Below are 17,759 nucleotides of genomic sequence, written 5' to 3'. Positions count from 1 at the left end.
CTGGCCGAGGTCATTGCAAGTCCCCTGGCACGGCTTTACGAGCACTCATGGTGCTCTGGTGAAGTACCGGAGGACTGGAAGAGGGCCAACATGGTTCCCATCTTCAAAAAAGGCAGGAAGAAGGACCCGGGGAACTATAGGCCAGTTAGTCTTACCTCGATCCTAGGCAAGCTGTTTGAGAAAATTATGCTGGCACACATCCAGGAGGGGCCAGCAGGGGACTGCATGCTTAGGGGCAACCAACACGGGTTCATCAGTGGCAGGTCCTGTCAGACCAACCTGCTGGCTTTTTATGATCAGATCACCTGATCATTAGATGCAGGGGTAGCAGTGGATATAGTCTTCCTGGACTTCCAGAAGGCTTTTGACACCGTCTCTCACCCCGTTCTCATTAAGAAACTGGGGGGCTGTGGTGTAGACACCCACACAGTCAAATGGGTCGCCAACTGGCTGGAGGGCCGCACCCAGAGGGTGGTAGTGGATGGGTCCTTCTCAACCTGGAAGGACATTGGCAGTGGGGTTCCTCAGGGCTCGGTCCTCGGGCCCGCACTGTTCAACATCTTCATCAGTGATTTGGATGAGGGGGTAAAAAGCACCCTGTTCAAATTTGCTGATGACACTAAGATGTGGAGGGATGTGGCCACACTGGAAGGATGCAACAGGCTACAATCAGACCTAGACAGGTTACAAGGGTGGGTGGATGAGAATAGGATGGGTTTCAACACAGACAAGTGCAAGGTGATGCACCTCGGGAGGAACAACCGGCACCATACCTACAGGTTAGGTAACTCCACTCTTGTCAGCACGGAGGTGGAAAAGGATCTTGGGGTCATCATTGACTCCAAGATGAACATGGGCCGGCAGTATGGGGAGGCAGTTAGGAAGGCCAACCGCACCTTGTCATGCATCCACAGATGCATCTCGAGAAGGTCCAAAGAGGTGATCCTCCCCCTCTATGTGGCACTGGTCAGGCCGCAGGTGGAGTACTGCATCCAGTTCTGGGCACCACACTTCAAGAGGGATGTGGACAGCATGGAGAGGGTCCAGAGGAGGGCCACTCACATGATCATGGGACAACAGGGCAGGCCCTATGGGGAGAGGCTACGGGACCTGAACCTGTTCGGCCTCCAAAAGAGAAGGCTGAGGGGGGGATCTTGTGGCCTGTTATAAACTAGTCAGGGGGGATCAGCAGGCATTAGGGGGAGTCACTGTTCCCCTGAGCACTGCCAGGAGTGACCAGGAATAACCGTCACAAGCTGGCAGAGGGTAGGTTTAGGTTAGATATCAGGAGGCGCTACTTCACTGTCAGGGCGGCTAGGGTCTGGAACCAGCTTCCAAGAGAAGTGGTGCAGGCTGCTACCCTGGGGGGTTTTAAGAGGAGGTTAGATGAACATCTTGCTGGGGGTCATTTGACCCCAGTATTCTTTCCTGCCATGGCAGCGGGTCGGACTAGATGATCTGCTCAGGTCCCTTCTGACCCTAGAAACTATGAAACTATATCCAGGGGTGGGAAACGGAGCCAGGGAGGAGAGAAGGACAGCAGGAAAGGAGAAGGAAGAAGCCTGGGAACCGGAGACGTAGGAGGAAGGCTGCAAAAGCTGGAGCTGTGGATCGGGACCCAGCCTCCTCCACATGGAATACGGGATTATGTGCCCCCAAAAGGGATCGGGACTGGATCGGGAGTAGGCGGAAAGCCAATGGACTGAGACGACTGCACCTCCATACCAGCTGATTGGGGAAGAGGGAGTTCCCCTCCTCATTAAGCAGCATGTGCCGCCAATTAAGCCTGGCACAGTCACAATTAACAAAGTATCCAGAAGGAATCCCAGGCAGAGACCAAGCCATCGGCAGACTCCGAGGGGTAACAAAGCCCCAGCCATTTGGGACCAGATTTTGATGGTGCCCAAAGGAAGACAAAGACCAAGCAATAAGATTTCAGTTAACCCCCCCAAAAAATGAGAGGAGAGTAAAGAAATTGGTTTTGAGTGGGTTTTTTCATCAGTTTTATCCTGAGGCTTTGGGCACTGGGGCAGCCCCCTTGGTCAATCCAGGTGTAGGACGGGTAGTCGCCACCTCCCTTTCATAAACTTCTTCTTATCATCAAAGTCGTGGTGGGTGGGAAGAAAGGGCACCAGACCTCACCCAGATCGACCATAAGGGATGCAGCCACCCTAAGGGGACCAGTGAATGTCAGCAGGATGTAGGGATACACACCTGTACCCGGTGACTACCCGACACTTGTGACCAGCAGCTTTTTGCTGAGACACAGGAAAAGCCTTCATTCAGCTGCACACTCAGCACCCCCATATTCCATGTCATTACCTCAACATCCAAAATCCATATCATTACCCTAACAATGTCCTTCCACAACAGTCCACAATAGTCTCACCTCTCTCCTTGGAAAAGTCTTTGAAAAAATTATTAAGGATCTTATTTGTGCAAGTCCAGCAGGAAAAATAATGCAGCAGGGCAATCAGCATGGATTCATAGCAGGTGGATTTCATAGAGTTCATAGATGTAAGAGCTGGAAGGGACCTCAACGATCATCAAGTCCAGCCCCCTGCCCCAGGGGCAGGAAGTCAACTAGGGTCAAAAGACCCCAGCAAGATAAACATCTAAGCATTTCTTGAATAAGTCCAGAGTAGGTGCTTGCACCACATCTGGAGGGAGTCTTTTCCAAGTCTTGGGGGCTCAGACAGTAAAGGAATGTTTTCTTATGTCCAGCCTAAAAGAGTCTTGTAGGAGTTTATGATGGCTGGTCCTTGTTTTTTCTTGGGGTGCTCTGGTGAACAGATGTTCTCCCAGATCTTGATGAACACCCCTTGTGTACTTATAGGCAGCCACCAGGTCCCCCCTAAGCCTGTGCTTTTCCAGACTGAAGAGTCACATGGCTTTCAGCCTCTATTCATAAGACCTATTCTCCTGCCCTCTGATCATGTGCATAGCTCTCCTCTGGACTCTCTCAAGCTTCTCAACATCCTTCTTGAATTGCGGAGCCCAAAATTGGATGCAGTACTCCAGCTGAGGCCTCACCAAGGCCAAGTACAGTGGGAGGATGACATCCTGAGATTTACTTGAGAAGCATCTATAGATGCAAGCCAGGGTTTTGTTTGCTTTACCAGCAACATTGTATTGGTGGCTCATGTTCATCTTGGGGTCAATCATGACCCCAAAGTCTCTTTCAGCAGTGGTGCTACCAAGCATAGCACTGCCGAGTCTATAAATATGCTGCAGGTTTTCTCCCTCCCTCCTCCCCCACCCCAACATGGAGTACCTTGCATTTATCAGTGTTCAGTGTCATTAGGTTTGTGTCCACCCACTTACTAAGCTTATCTAAGTCAGCCTGAATCACTAGCCTGTCCTCAGGTGTGGACGCTATGCCCCAAAGTTTAGTGTCATCGGTAAACTTAGCCAGTGCGCTTCTGAAACCAATGTCCACATTGTTGGTAAAGATGTTGAAAAGAACCGGTCCAAAGACAGAGCCTTGGGGGATGCCACTGGTCATGGAGCGCCATAATGACCCACTGCCATCGACCACGACTCTCTGGGTCCAACCTCGGAGCCTATTTCCCGGTCATCGGACCGTGGTGTAGCCAAGGCCACAGTTGGCCAATTTTGTCATAAGGAGGTCATGGGACACCAGATCAAAGGCTTTTTTAAAGTCCAGGTATATGACATCAATCTCTTCTCCCTTGTCCAGGTGATACGTCACCTGGTCATAGGAGGAGATGAGATTGATCAAGCAAGACCTACCCGGGACAAACCCATGCTGGCTATCCCTCAGCATGTTGCCCTCAGCCAGCTTATCCAGAAGGGTCTCCTTGATAATTTTCTCAATATTACCAGGGATTGAGGTCAAGCTGATTGGCCTGTAACTCCAGGGATCTACTTTCCACCCTGAAGATGGGTAGTACATAGGCCTTCTTCCAGTCTTCAGGTACTTCACCTGAGTGCCATGAATTTTTGAATATTTTTGCCAATGGTTGGGCTATGACACCTGCCAGCACCTTGAGTACCCTAGGGTGTAATCTATCAGGACCAGCTGACCTGAAGGTATCCAGCCTCTCAAGGTGATCCTTTACTAAAACACCACCAATGCTGGGTATAAATATGCCCTCACCCTGGCCATCCCACATCTTGCTAGGCAGGGTGGTCCCATTGAACTAATGAAACTCTGATGCAAGGTACCCGTTAAGCAGATTGGCCTTTTCCTGGGTGTCGGTTATCAGCTGTCCCATTTGGTTCAGCAGGAGTACAATGTTACCTTTGCTTTTTTTCTAACTCCCTACATATCTAAAAAAGGACTTTTTGTTATCCTTGCTATGTGAAGCCAGATGGAGCTCAGTTGCATTCTTGGCTTTCCTGAGCAGTGCCAAGTACTCCTCCTTGGTGGTAATTCCAACCTTCCATCCTTTATAAGTCTCTCTTTTGAGGCATAGGCGGTCCTCAAGTTCCCATCTGAGCCAAAGGGATTGCTGTGCCTTTTTGCTACCCTTCATCTGAGATGAGATGGCCATGCCTTGTGCTGTCAGGATTGCTCCCATGAGGAGCAACCATTCCTCTTGGACTCCTCTTCCTGTCAAGCTGTGGTCCCTTAGGGCCTCAACAATGAGCCTCCTGAGCTTGTCAAAGTCAGCTTTCCTGAAGTCGAGGACTTCTATATTGCTGACTGACTTGCCAGCTTTGCAATGGATAGTAAAAGGTGATCTGCTCATGGTCACTATCACCCAGCTTTCCATCAATTCTTAGGTCACTGACTATGTCATCCCCTTTGGCCAGTGCCAGGTCCAACAACGCTTTACTTCTCATTGGCCCATATACTTCTTGAGTCAGGTAGAGCTCATCCACGCATGTGAGGAAACTGCGACCAATCAGACCTGGCTGAATGCTCTTCCCATGAGATGTCCAGGTAGTTGAAGTCTCCCATGATAACCATGCACCAAGAGCATGCAACCTCAGCCAGTTCTCTTGTGAATTCCTGACCCAGCTCTTGTTTCTGGTTAGGAGGTCTGTAGTAAACTCCTACCATGATGTCCCCTGAGCCACATTCCCCATGTATTTTGACCCAGAGAGACTCCAGTCATCTTTCCTTGGTGCCAATGTCAATATGGAGGGATGTGTAGCTGTCCTAGACATAGAAGGCTATACTCCCACCCCTTTTATCTGCACGATCACCCCTGTACAGGGTATAGTCATCTATACCTGTGGCCCAATCATAGGTGGAGTCCCTCCAGGTCTCCATTATCCCTATGAGGTCACAGTCATTCTTGTTTAGCAGGAGGACCAGTTCCTCCTGTTTATTCCCCAAGCTCCTGGCATTGGTGTACAGGCAGGCAAGTGTCCATTGGGGGCCCTTGCCTTCCCTACAGATCATTCCAGGGCTAGGGTAGGGGTGGGTTCCCTTAAGTGCCTTAGCCTGCTGGATTTACAAGGGTTGACCAGTGGGCTACCAAGTGGCAATAATCCCAACCCCCAGCAGGCTTAGATCATGCCTGACTAATCTGGTGTCTTTTAATGACCAGGTCACAAAATGTTTAGTTGCAGGAGTAGAGGTGGATGTCATTCACTTGGATTTTAGGAAGGCCTTCGATACAGTATCTCATCCCATTCTCATAAATAAATTAAGAGGCTGTGACTTAGATGATTACACAGTCTGATGGGTGGTAAATTGGCTTGGGGTCACACCCAGGGAGTGGTGGTGGACAGGCCAGTATTGACCTGGAAGGATGTGGGCAGTGGGGTCCCGCAAGGCTTGATCCATGGACCTGTACTCTTCAATGTCTTCATCAGTGACTCGGATTCGGGCATGAAGTGTACTCTGTCCAAGTTTGCAGATTATACTAAATTGTGGGGTGAAGTGAACAAACTGGAAGGCAAGGAAGGATTGCAGGCAGACCTGGGCAGTTTGGAAAAGTGGGCAGAACACAATAGGATGCTGTTCAACAAGGACAAATACAGAGTGCTACACTTAGGGCATAAAAATATCCAGCGCACCTACTGGCTGGGGAATGACCCTGTCAGCAGCACAGAAGTGGAAAGGGATCTTAGAGTCATAGTGGACTCCAAGATGAACATGAGTCATCAGTGTGACAAAATCATCAGCAAAGCTAACCACACTATAATGCCTTAGCAGATGCATGACAAATAGAGCCAAGGAGGTGATACTTCCCCTCTGTGCAGCATTGGTCAGATGCAGTTGGAGTACTCCATCCAGTTTTGGGCACCATACTTCAAGAAGGATATGGATAACCTTGAGAGGGTCCAGAGGAGGGCCATTCATATGGTTAAGGGTTTGCAGGCCAAGCTCTATGAGGAGAGACTAAGGGACCTGGATCTCTTCAGCCTCCACAAGAGAAGGCTGAGAGGTGATCTTGTGACCATCTACAAATTCACAAATTCATTAGGGGGGCTCAGCAAGGAACCAGAGATACCCTGTTCACTAGGGTGCCTCTTGGGGTAACAAGGAACAATGGTCACTGTCAGCACGTCCACGCAGGGTACCCCCTAAGCCTGTTGATTCTCTCCTGCCATGACTTTGATCTTTATGAAAATAGGGAGGAAGGAGATGATACCCGAGCCGGTACCTGAGGGAAGGACCACGCAGGATCGGAGTACGGTACAGGTGCTTTTATTACTCTCTGTCTTTCTTTTGTTTACAGGAACCCCTGGAGGAGGAAGCAGTCCATCAGACCAATCTCAGGGATCCCCTGGGCATCCAGGCCGATCCCCGCCAACTTACACAGTCAGTAAGTGTAGTGTAGAGTTCCGATTACCTGCTGCTAATTACCCTGTTAGCAGCTCAGTAGTGGCAATGCCAAGGTCCCTTGCCGTGTCTTGGGCCAGATTGGGGACCGCAGCATTCTATCAGTCGATTACCCCCACCTCCTTCTCTTCAGGTGCAGGTGCCAAGTCCCTGTCTCTTCAGGGGCCAGGTCAGGCATCCCCCCACACCCCTTTGCCTCCTGGGTAGCTCCGCAGCATCCTGGCGCGGAACCATGGCTTTTGCCGTGTTGCGGCTCTGCTCCTCCGCGACTCACTGCTGCTGGCATGGACTTCAGGTACATAGTGAGGAGGGCAGTCAGTCCCGGGACTCCATCATTGTTGCTGTGTTGACCCTTGCGCCTGGGATCCTCCCTCTGGATCCTTCATAGCGGGGGTCCTCAACAGCGTCTCCTTGGCTTGTGGTGCCCGAAGACTATTTCTCTCCGGCCTTCTCCCCTTTTTATACTTTGGGCCTGAGTCTCATTGGCTCTCGGCGGGCATGGCATGCCTCCTCCCCGATGAGTAATCATTATCTCTAGCTACCAAAGTCCCTCTAGTACCAGGGTTTCAGTCGGGACCCTGTTACAGTCACAAACTGACAGAACAGATTTAGGCTAGATATCAGGAAGAACTTCTTCACAGTAAGGGTGGCCAGAATTTGGAATGGGCTTCAAAGGGAGGTGGTGATCTCCACTACCTTGGGTGTCCTTAAGAGAAGGCTGGATAGGCATCTGGCTGGAATCATCTGACCCCACCACTCTTTCCTGCCTAGGGCAGGGGGTCAGAGTTGATGATCTATGAAGGTCCTTTCCAACCCTAGCATCTATGAATCTATGAAACAGTAGCGATGAGAGATAGTTAACACACAAAACTATCACTTCTTTAGATAACTGCAGTAGAAGAAAGGAATAGCATAATGAAGGAGATTTCTCAGCAGTTGAACCAGGGCTACTATTTGGCAAATGTATTCAGTTAGCAAATATACTTGTTTACATACGGATGCAAGACAACTGACATAGTTGGAGTTTATTTGCAAGGGCATGCTTTGTTTGAAAATAGATTAGAAGTGGCCAGTGGGTTTGACAAAGTATGGAATTTTTCAAATGTGTTTGTTATAATGGTAACCTTGGTTGAATGTAGCTATAGAATGTGACAAACTAATATGGGGCATGGTAGTTGGGTCTAACAGTTTGGAACAGCACCATTCAATCAATTAATAAAAAAAAAATCTATGTACACTTGCATTTTTGAAAACATAATCATGATGCTTAATACTTTACACTCTCCAGAAACTATCAAATAGTATTAACACATTCACATTATAAAGTGTCCCACCTCAGGCATACAACTACAAAAGCAGTGGTGTAACTAGCATCATATCTGGCTCCTGATAGGCTTCTAAGAAAGCACAGCTATATACTTCCTCTTAGGTTGGGATGTAGGGTTCTAGCACAGGCTTCTGTGCATCCTTACAGCTCAGCAAATTCAAGTGTTCACAGTTAGCACCCTAACACCTTGTGGAAGTTGATTGTACATGTTCATGCAGATGGTTTGCTCTGGATATCACATCACAGAGAAGTCTCAAGCTGGAGCAAATTCTTCTGTGGAAAACTAATGTAAGAAAGCAATTCACAATTGAGTGAGCCAATATCAGGAAGGATATTAATGTGGACTACAGAAACTAAAAAACAATTTTAAAATGCCTTAGTGAAATGACTACCAAGCAGGGTACTTAAGGCAACTATATATATAGTTCAAATGCATACATATGTATACGTGTTATGCTCCCTTAACAATCTTAATCATTTCCTCCAGTTCTTGTTCCTGTTTTGTATTTTCCTCCTTTAAATGTATGCATACAGGCACACACATGAACACAGCTGAAAGTAAATACAAAGAAAAGACAGGAATTGGAACAAATAGTTAAGGCTGTTAAGTGGGGCATCATTAAAGTAACAGCATTAAGTTAATGGTAGGAAAAAATAGGCTGGAAAAAAAAAAAAATCAGAAAATGGTAATAACCAGTTTTACAATTTGGTAATAATCAGTGGAAGCTCATTACTTGCTTAATCATAGTGAGGACAAAGCAACCAAAAGTACATTGTACCATAGACATGACTAGATAACCTCCACTCCACTACTTCATTCCTACCCCATCTCAAATTTCTGCCATGTGAGAAAGAAAAAAGGAAAAGGAAATTTCCTAATCTATAGATGATAGAAAGGAGAACAGTTTAGAAACTGTTTCAAACTTTTGAAGACAGGCAACCCTATTATTTTTTATCAATTAAGATGGATAACCATCCTTTCATGCTCATGGGTTGAGAAGCTGAAAAGGGAACAAAGCAAAAAGGGACAGCCCATCAAACTGTAGAGCACTGGAAAGGTCACCATAATACTGTTGCTGGTTGCTGTCATTTGCTGGGTGTATGACAGATTAAAAACTTCATTCTTGTGACAAAAAGGGTAATGAGAACAGAAAATGGCACCACATGAATCCAGCCTTCTGACAGGGATTGTAATGAGAACAGGAATAGTACAAACTTAATCTAATCACATCACAGCATTAGAACCTCAGTCACAAAAGGACTCCATTACATCTAGATTCATATACTGCATTCTCATTCTCATGTGCACACAGCTTAGATGTAAATGGTCAAGCCCTGGCATCTGGAAATCATTTGGGACTTGCAGGTCCTGCACCATCTTATAGTATAGGGCTGATGGAAGATAACAATCAGACATAGCCTGCCTAGGCAAATGCTTTCCATGCTCATTCATTTCTGTGCTCTTGCAGACATTAATTTGCACGCATAAATGGCAGGTAAATAAATTCCAAGCTAGCATTGGCATTTATGACAATGCTATAAATGCCATAAGTGGCAGGCAAACAAATGCTAAACTAGCATTTGTAAATTGAGTTCACGCCCACTTTTTCATATACAGTCAACCAGGAGTGAAAATGTAGGGAAAAATTTAAGGCCATCTGAAATCCTAAAGGCCATATCCTACCCTACTTTAATTTTATGAGACATGGAAACCTCTAAATCGTTTGCTGGGCACCTGTTGCCTTTATAGGAGAACATCCTTATGAGCTTCTCAGCCTGTTTTCTGAAACAATGTTCAGTCTTTAAGTAAACAGTAGGGCTGCACAAAGCTTTGGGTGCCGCTTCGATTCAGAGGTGATTCGGCCCAATTCAGAAGCCTAATCTCTGAATCCAAATTGAATCAGGAGACCAATAAAAAGGTCCAAATCAATTTCAAGTCTCTGGATAGATTCAGAAAAGATTCAGAGAAAGATTTGGAGATTCAGTGATTCAGGCAGTCCCTGCTCACCACAGCAGGGAGTTGGACCTGGACTCCATGCCGGTAAGTAGAGGGTGGGGGGAGGGGGCTGGAGGAAGGGAAAGGGGACCATGGGGGGAACCCCCAGCAGGCACCATCCCCTGCCTGCTCCCCTAGCCCTCCCCCCGCAAGTGCCTCCCAACCCCATCAATAACCATCAATGGCTGCCTCATCAATGGCTGTACCTTGGTACTTTAAAAAAAAAAAAAAATCCCTGCACTCATCAGCTGCTGCAGGAGCCATCATGGGCTCTGGGGGCTTGTGGCAGAGCCCCCTGGGCTGTGGGGTGCAGCAGGGATCTCCCCCACCTGGCAGCAGCTCTTTTTTTTAAATGGCCCGGACATTGGGGTCAGACAGGGCAGCCATTGATTGGGCTGGGAGAGTGGGCAGGGGATGGGGCCTGTTTGATTCAGAGATTCAGCTGATTCATCACTAGCTGAATTTCCAAATTAGATTTGGCCGAATTGATCCAGGACAGTGATTCGAATCACCATATCGAATCACTGTCCCCCAAATCAACCAAATCTGAAGTGAATGTTAGCCACTTCTCACAGGCCTAGTAAACAAACAAACAAACAAAACAAAAATCCTCTGTCCTCTGTGTACAGAGGTTGCTTTTTTTTGCCATTTATAGCACTTTGTTGCCTTAATAGAAGTGCATGGCTTTACAGCACTTTAAAAATGGATATAGTGCTTTAAATTAAACTTTGTTAAATGAGGTATTAAATTTGAAGCACTATATTTTAAAGCACTTTAGCAACCTACAGCACTTTAAATAACTTCTATACACTGGTCACTAGGGCTGTGCAAAATGGCATCATTCCGTTTTGTCTTGAGTTTCGAGGTTTCAACAGAACAGCGTTTCATATTGAATTTCATTTAGATTCAAAACAGCTGTTTCATTCTGCTATCCTGGAAAGTGTAGGGAGGCTCAAAGGTGCTACTCCCTGCCCCCCCAAACACTGTACTTCTGTCATGTTTAAAAGTACTGTAACTTTATAGTGCTATATAAAGTGCTCTAAATTACAGTGCTGTAAAACATTCACACAGCACTTCTGTACACACCTTAGGAACAGAAATCCTTCCTGCTCTGACACTAGTGCAGCAGTTTGGCTTCTCTTTGAAGCAAGCTATGCCCTTCACAATTTGCTTACTCCTCCACTCCGCTGTCCCTTCTGGGAGCTTTACTCTCTCCTTAGCCAACTGCCCTAAATCTGACCTTTCTTAGCCAGCCTGAGTGCACCTCCTTAAAGGGAAAGCCCACCCTGTTTCAGAGCCCAGTTAACCACTTAAACAACTTCAGAAGTTGTATTTTTGGTTCAAAACTCAGAAGAGCAGGTAAAAACCTCAAAGATGCTTTTTAAGTAACAGTGAAGTCAGAAAGTAAACATGCGATTTCTCCCTCAATCTCTCTCTCATTTATTTATTTTTACACAGGACATTCAAAATGGTAGTCCCAAAACACCCAGTTAATCTGGGTGGTGTGGCCCAGTGTGTGTGTCAGCATTATCTTGTATCTGAAGGAACCTGTGCATCCTGTCCCAGCTCCAAATGTCTTTAACCTTGAATAGTTGGTTACAATTTCTAAGGCAGGTCTGTATGGCAGTTTTCCTTCAGTCATGCACATAATCTGTGCATTTCACATTAGAAAAGGGTACACTAGATCATTTACATTCATTCAGTAATTATTTAGTATATAAATGCACTAAGGCTACATGAGACCTTTCATACCACAGTACATTTTTTATTTAAAGGTATTACTGGCTCTTCAGTTTATTTCTCAGTACAGTGTCAGAAGAACATCTCCAGAGTAACTTTTTATTCATCTATTTCCTTTCATCAATTGTCACAAATAAGATCTTGGAATTTTCAAATATGTACAAAACTTGAGTTTTAAAAGCAATGCCACCATTTTTAGTTATATAGAAAGTTATATAGAAAAATGGTTTATGCAAAAATATTGGGAGGAGGGAGCAGGGGGAAAAGCATTAATCAGCACACTACTCAAACCTGCCAGTACTCCTTTTTTGCAGAAGAGCCTTAATTATAGCTGAGGAGCTCCCATCACACATACCTCCCACCCTGGGGAGTTTGAGCTTCTAAAATGTAAAAATATCAAGGACTAAACTAGTTATTTTGCCTTCCCCTCCACTCAACTGGCAAGGAAAAAATTCAAGACTATAAGTCAACATTTTGACACAATGACTCTCATGCAACCACACTGCCATATCTTTATATTATATCCTAATCCTACCAAACCAAATCTGCCAGTCTCAGTTATTAATTAGTTCATAAGTGCTGGTACTTACTGTATGAGATTGAAATGTTTTAAATCAAGTGTGTCAAACACACAGCCTGCAGAACAGCTCCTTTTAGCATGCTGGGCTACAGGAAGTTTGGGAGGGCATGGCCAGAAAGGGGCATTGCCTCCTGTAGACTATGAGGGCTCTTGGTCCCACTGCTGCAGCCACAGACCCATCCCAAGAGGAGGCTGTGGTTTGGATCCAGCCTGCAGTGATTTTGTAAATGTGCGTATTTCTAGGAAGTAAGTGAAAACCCAAAAAGTGTTTTGGTGTATTGAGCACGTTTCCATAAACAAGTGCACATCTGAAGACAAGCAAGATTTACAAGGTGAGGTAATTTTTTTTCTGACCAACTTATACAGCTGGTCAACAGAGAAAAGTTTTCTTGCTTCAAGCATCGTTCACCAGGGCTAAGAAAGGAGTCACAGTTCAAGCTATGAACAAATTAGAACAGCTGCTTTAGTTTAACTTAATTATGTTAATGAATTAAAAAAGAAGTAGACCATTATCACCTATGGAGCAAAGAGGTTAGCAGTGAGACAGGTGAGAGGTAAGTTATAATGAGTTGTAGAAGCACTCTCTGAAGCATATATTTTTGTTGCCCATCAAAACTTAATTTCTGCTCCCAGGGCTATATTCTGAAGGCATTATGTAGGTTTGCTTTCAAGACATGAACTGTCAGGTCAGAAGTGAAATTGTTGTTTTCAACCACTGCTAAATGTTCTCCTATTAGTAACAGCAGTGGCAGCCAACCTTATCAACAAATGTGCCACAAATTGGGTGTGTTCCTATGAGTGGGAATGTGCATTTCCCCAGGGACAATTAGTAGCAGCACATAGTTGTGCCACTACTAGTTGTCCCTATACACACCCCTGCACATGTGCTCTGGCACGTAGCAAATTGCCCCAAGTAGGGTAGGAAAGGCTGGGGCAAGCACCTGAGCTGGCCCCAGCAGCCTTACCTGGAGTCCTGGGAGCTTCTCAGGGCTGCAGCAGTGGCAGTCCAGGTCTGTGGAGTCTGGCTGGCAGCTAGAGTGTGGCTCTGGCTGGCCAGGCTCCAGTTGTAGGTAGGCAGTACACATGGCAGCCACATGCACCACTCCACTTTTTTCTGCTGTGGGTTTTTTAGAAAACAGGATTTCCTGGTATCTAATTTTGCCACTGTGCTGCAAATATTCAGTGCAGTGAACAAAATCATGAGTTTCATGGTGCCTCGAGGCTTTGAAACCCTCGCATTTCACCTATTGGGAGTGCAGCCATTAAGTCCAAAGAATGAGATAGCCTTGCTTTAATAATAAGCCATAATTTTCAGCCACTGCCATTGAATCCTTTTGCCAGTGGGATGTGGCAACCCAGAACAGAGCCAAACCCTTGAGCTAGCACTGACCCCCAGCTGCAAATCCTGCTGTGATCCTCTTTCCCTCCTTATGTGTTGCTCTGACTCCTGGTGCCCAGGGTTATGACACTTGTGGCACACCTGCCAAGGATTGGCCACCACTGGAGGAGTTCATTCTGGAGTATAATCACTTAAGGTTTCAGTCCCATCATTTCAGTGACAACAGGAAGTGATAGACCTGGAAAAAAAAAAAAAAAAGAGCTAGGCTTTTGGAAGTGGGTTTTTTTTTTTTGTGAGCTGTGTTGTGTGTGGTTGTGCTGCTGCTGACATGATGGCATACAGTGATATTCAGTCCTTCTAGGGCAGCTTATTTCATGTATTGGTTAGTTATTTAAAAGGCAATACGTTAAGCAGAACTGACAGTATTATGCACATACTCTAATGCTTTTTGCATTTGGAAAAATATTTAGAATTAAAAGGAAAAAAGCAAAAGCGTTACAATTCAAAAAGGTATCTAATGGTAGATTCAGCCACATATATTTTATTAGAACTGGTCCAACAAGAAAAAATATTTGTGAACAGCGTATTAACTTCTAAATAGAATTTTGCTTCATCCATACATGTGCCCATACTTCTTAAACTTTGCACAAACAATTTACACCCAGTTTTGATCACATTAATACTGAGAGAAGTGAATGTGAGGACTTGTGAACAAATGTGTTTAAATCATATAAACACACTTTTGTTTAGTAGGAAAAGAATTCCTAAAGGTTTCGTCATCCTATGAGGTAACAAAACAAGCAAGACAATATGTGAATCAGAGGATACATCACTCAACTTGAATGTATCCACAGTGAAAAAGCTTCAAATAAGTTACAAACTGTGAAAACAAAACATCATTGAGCAACTTTGGATAGTGAGGCAAACACAAATGAGTGAAAACAATCCGTTTGTTCACAGACACTCCATAACCAGGGGGGGAAAAAAAAAAAGACACAGAAGACCGGATTCTCACACCCTTATTCATGTAGTGCAGTACCCAATTCCTTTCTTTTTACAAATCCCTACTTAGGTTTTTTGATGTTGTTTTCATTCCACTTAATGAATCCATTTTCTTTGTACCAGCTGCTATTGTTTAGTCATATTGGCTAGGAACAGACATTATACATAAATTAATTTAAGTGATCAGAAACCAGTTTAAACCTATAACAGAACAGATGTTCAGTGCACATAAACCAGTTTCAAAATGGCTGAAACCAGTTTGAGATAAACCTGGTTGAAAATAGTATCAGAGTTAACTGACTTGGCTCAAACCAGTTTATGTAATGTCTGTCCCAGACACCCCCAGAACTCCAGCATGCTCTCTGGGCTGGGCAGGGTTCTCTGCTCCACATCAGGGCTAGCCCCTCCCTTCTGCATCTGCCTGGCTTCTTGTGGTAAGCAGGGATTATTCCCCCCTGCCCCTCTGCTTTAGCAGGCACCTCTGGATTAGCTAGCAGACCACATGCTGGCTACAGTCCCTGCTGTGGGACAGAAAAAGGCAGACAGACTTTTTGGAGCTAATCAACAGGTATCTTAATGTCCTTCCTTGGAAATGTTTGAGAAGAGCTGTTTGGTCTTCTCCCTCTCCCCCTCCACTCTCATAAATTCCCCGCCTCCCCTCTGCCTTGCTGAGGTGTCTGTGTATTAGCCAGCAGACCACATGCTGGGTCTGTGCTGAATCAACAGCTAGGTAGTAATGTCTCTGTGTTGTTTTCTTAATGTGGCAATGAACACTGAGATAAGGGTGATAAATACTTATCACCCCCCCACCCACCTTGCTTGCCTGTCAGTTTGCTACAAACAGTATACAGAAGCGGGGGGGGGTGAGTGAAATGCTCTGCATTATCAACAAATGCATGCACTGCACACCCCTCCCCACCTTTGCTTCAGAGTGCTAGCCCAGGGCTGTAGGCTGGCAGTCATTGAGCAGTGAGCAGGTAAAAGCCTGGGACTGCAGGCAGGGTGGGGGTTCACACTCCTCCCTAATCAGAGCCCTGCTGGGGCCTGGCCAAGCCCCCCTCAGTTTAACTTTGTGGAAAGGCAGGGAGGGCTGCTCTACTGACCCCTGGCTTCCAGTCTGGGCCCCTGCAGGCATGTGCCTGAATTTCCTCCATCCAGAGGGATTGTCTGTATGGTTGGAAACTGGTTCAGCCTAACCTGCAAAGATTGAATCAGTTCAGGCTCAGGTTTTTAAATATATGACCCTAGCCCTACTGCCACAGCAGTCCTGATTTTAAAAGAGGCACGTTTGTTTTTCTTATATAAGCCTTGTCCTTGGCACACTACTAGAAATTGGCAAAACTCAGAGAAGTTTAATATGGTTGTCCAAGCTATACCCTAAATATAATACATATTCCTCTTCATTGTTTGGTGTAGTAGGGGCCAACCTTTTTGCCACAAATTAAGCCTTACACCCTTCTCTAGTGCCACTGTGGTTCACTGCCCCAGCCTGGTGTGCTGCTTTCTCTCCTGCTCCCTACCCAATCTGCTGCTCTGCTTTGTGCTCCTACTGCCACTGTGCTGCCTCCCTAATCTGCCACTTTCCCACACATAATGGCTGGCTGTGTCCTTGTCCATCCCTGGTTTCATTCATCCAATAGCAGATAGATAGAAAATATACCTACCTGCAACCTACAGGAGTTGTTGCAATCACATAATCACAGGAACCTTTAAAAGAACAATTCTGGGGGCTGTGAAAGTAGGGTTCTTATTTGCATCATACTTACAAACAAGCTGTGTGTATCACTTTCAAAAAATGGGAGATTAAAGGAAATGATGATGGGCAATAGTCTTGGTACCCTTGAAAGGCTATCACTGAGGCAAGGAGACTGATGTTATCCAGGGACTAGTCACATAGAAATCAGTCCTATATACACACACACGATTTTAATCATATTTAATAGCTGACAAGAATAATGTTTTCTCTTCATCAACACATAACAATAGGAAATTTAAGAGTTAAATTTAAGTCCTCTAGGCCTGATGACCAGGAAGTATACACAGGCTGACCTGACTGCAATAATTGGGGAGTTAGAGAATTTTATTAAAAAATAATCCATTTGTACTGGACCTAGAGGATGCAATGTATGATCATTAGCAGCAAATATGAATTTGAGGGGAGTGGGGAGGAGGGAAGGATAACTTTGTCATGGTAATTGGGTTTGTATATTAAAGGCAATATGGTGAACATACTCTAACAAAAATTTGGTAAGATTTTTTACACCCTCCTATATAACATTCTAGTAAATAATCTGGAGAAGTAAGGACTGAATAAAAGTTACTACTGCAATCACAATTCCAACAAAAGAGTAATGATCGACAGATCAATGTCTCATACTAGAAGTTGGTATCAGTGATGTACCACAAGGAGCTCATCTAAGTTTGGTATTAAATTAGCAGTGTTATTAATCGCATCGATCCAACAGAAGCTTTTTCCCACCATGTGTAATTAACTTGTGGAACTCATGGCCCCAGAGATACTGCAGAGACTGATCATTTATACTTGGTGCAAAGGAGACTGGACAAATTCTTGACAGACAGGTCCACCAGTGGGTATTAAACATGGTAATTAAAAAGTCAATCCTCAGGTTAGGACTTCCTAGGCCTCTGAATGCTGCAAGCAGCATTCCAGGGAAGGGTCTGGGGTTTATGGTAGATCATAAACTCAATATAGACAAGCATTGTGACACCAGGGGGTAATAAAAAAGGAAAATGCAATGTTGTATTGCATTTACAGAAGCACGATACACAAGATACGGGAGTGAAAGTAGCACTGGTTAGGTTTCATCTGGAGCACGGGGTCCAGTTTTGGCCACCACATTATAAAAAGAATGTAATTTTTTTTTTTCATAGACAGAATAGGATTTCAATAACAGAATAGGATTCAGAACAGTGCGACAAAGATGATAAAGGGGACTGAATGAAGGCACATAGGGAAAGTGCGAAATAACTAAATCAAGGGGGAAGTTGAAA

This window comes from Crocodylus siamensis, chromosome 5, assembly GCF_052110815.1.
Source record: "Crocodylus siamensis isolate JL-2025a chromosome 5, ASM5211081v1, whole genome shotgun sequence".
In the NCBI taxonomy this organism is placed as follows: Eukaryota; Metazoa; Chordata; order Crocodylia; family Crocodylidae; genus Crocodylus; species Crocodylus siamensis.
The sequence above is the reverse complement of the archived record's forward strand: the minus strand, read 5'-3'. Positions refer to the sequence as shown.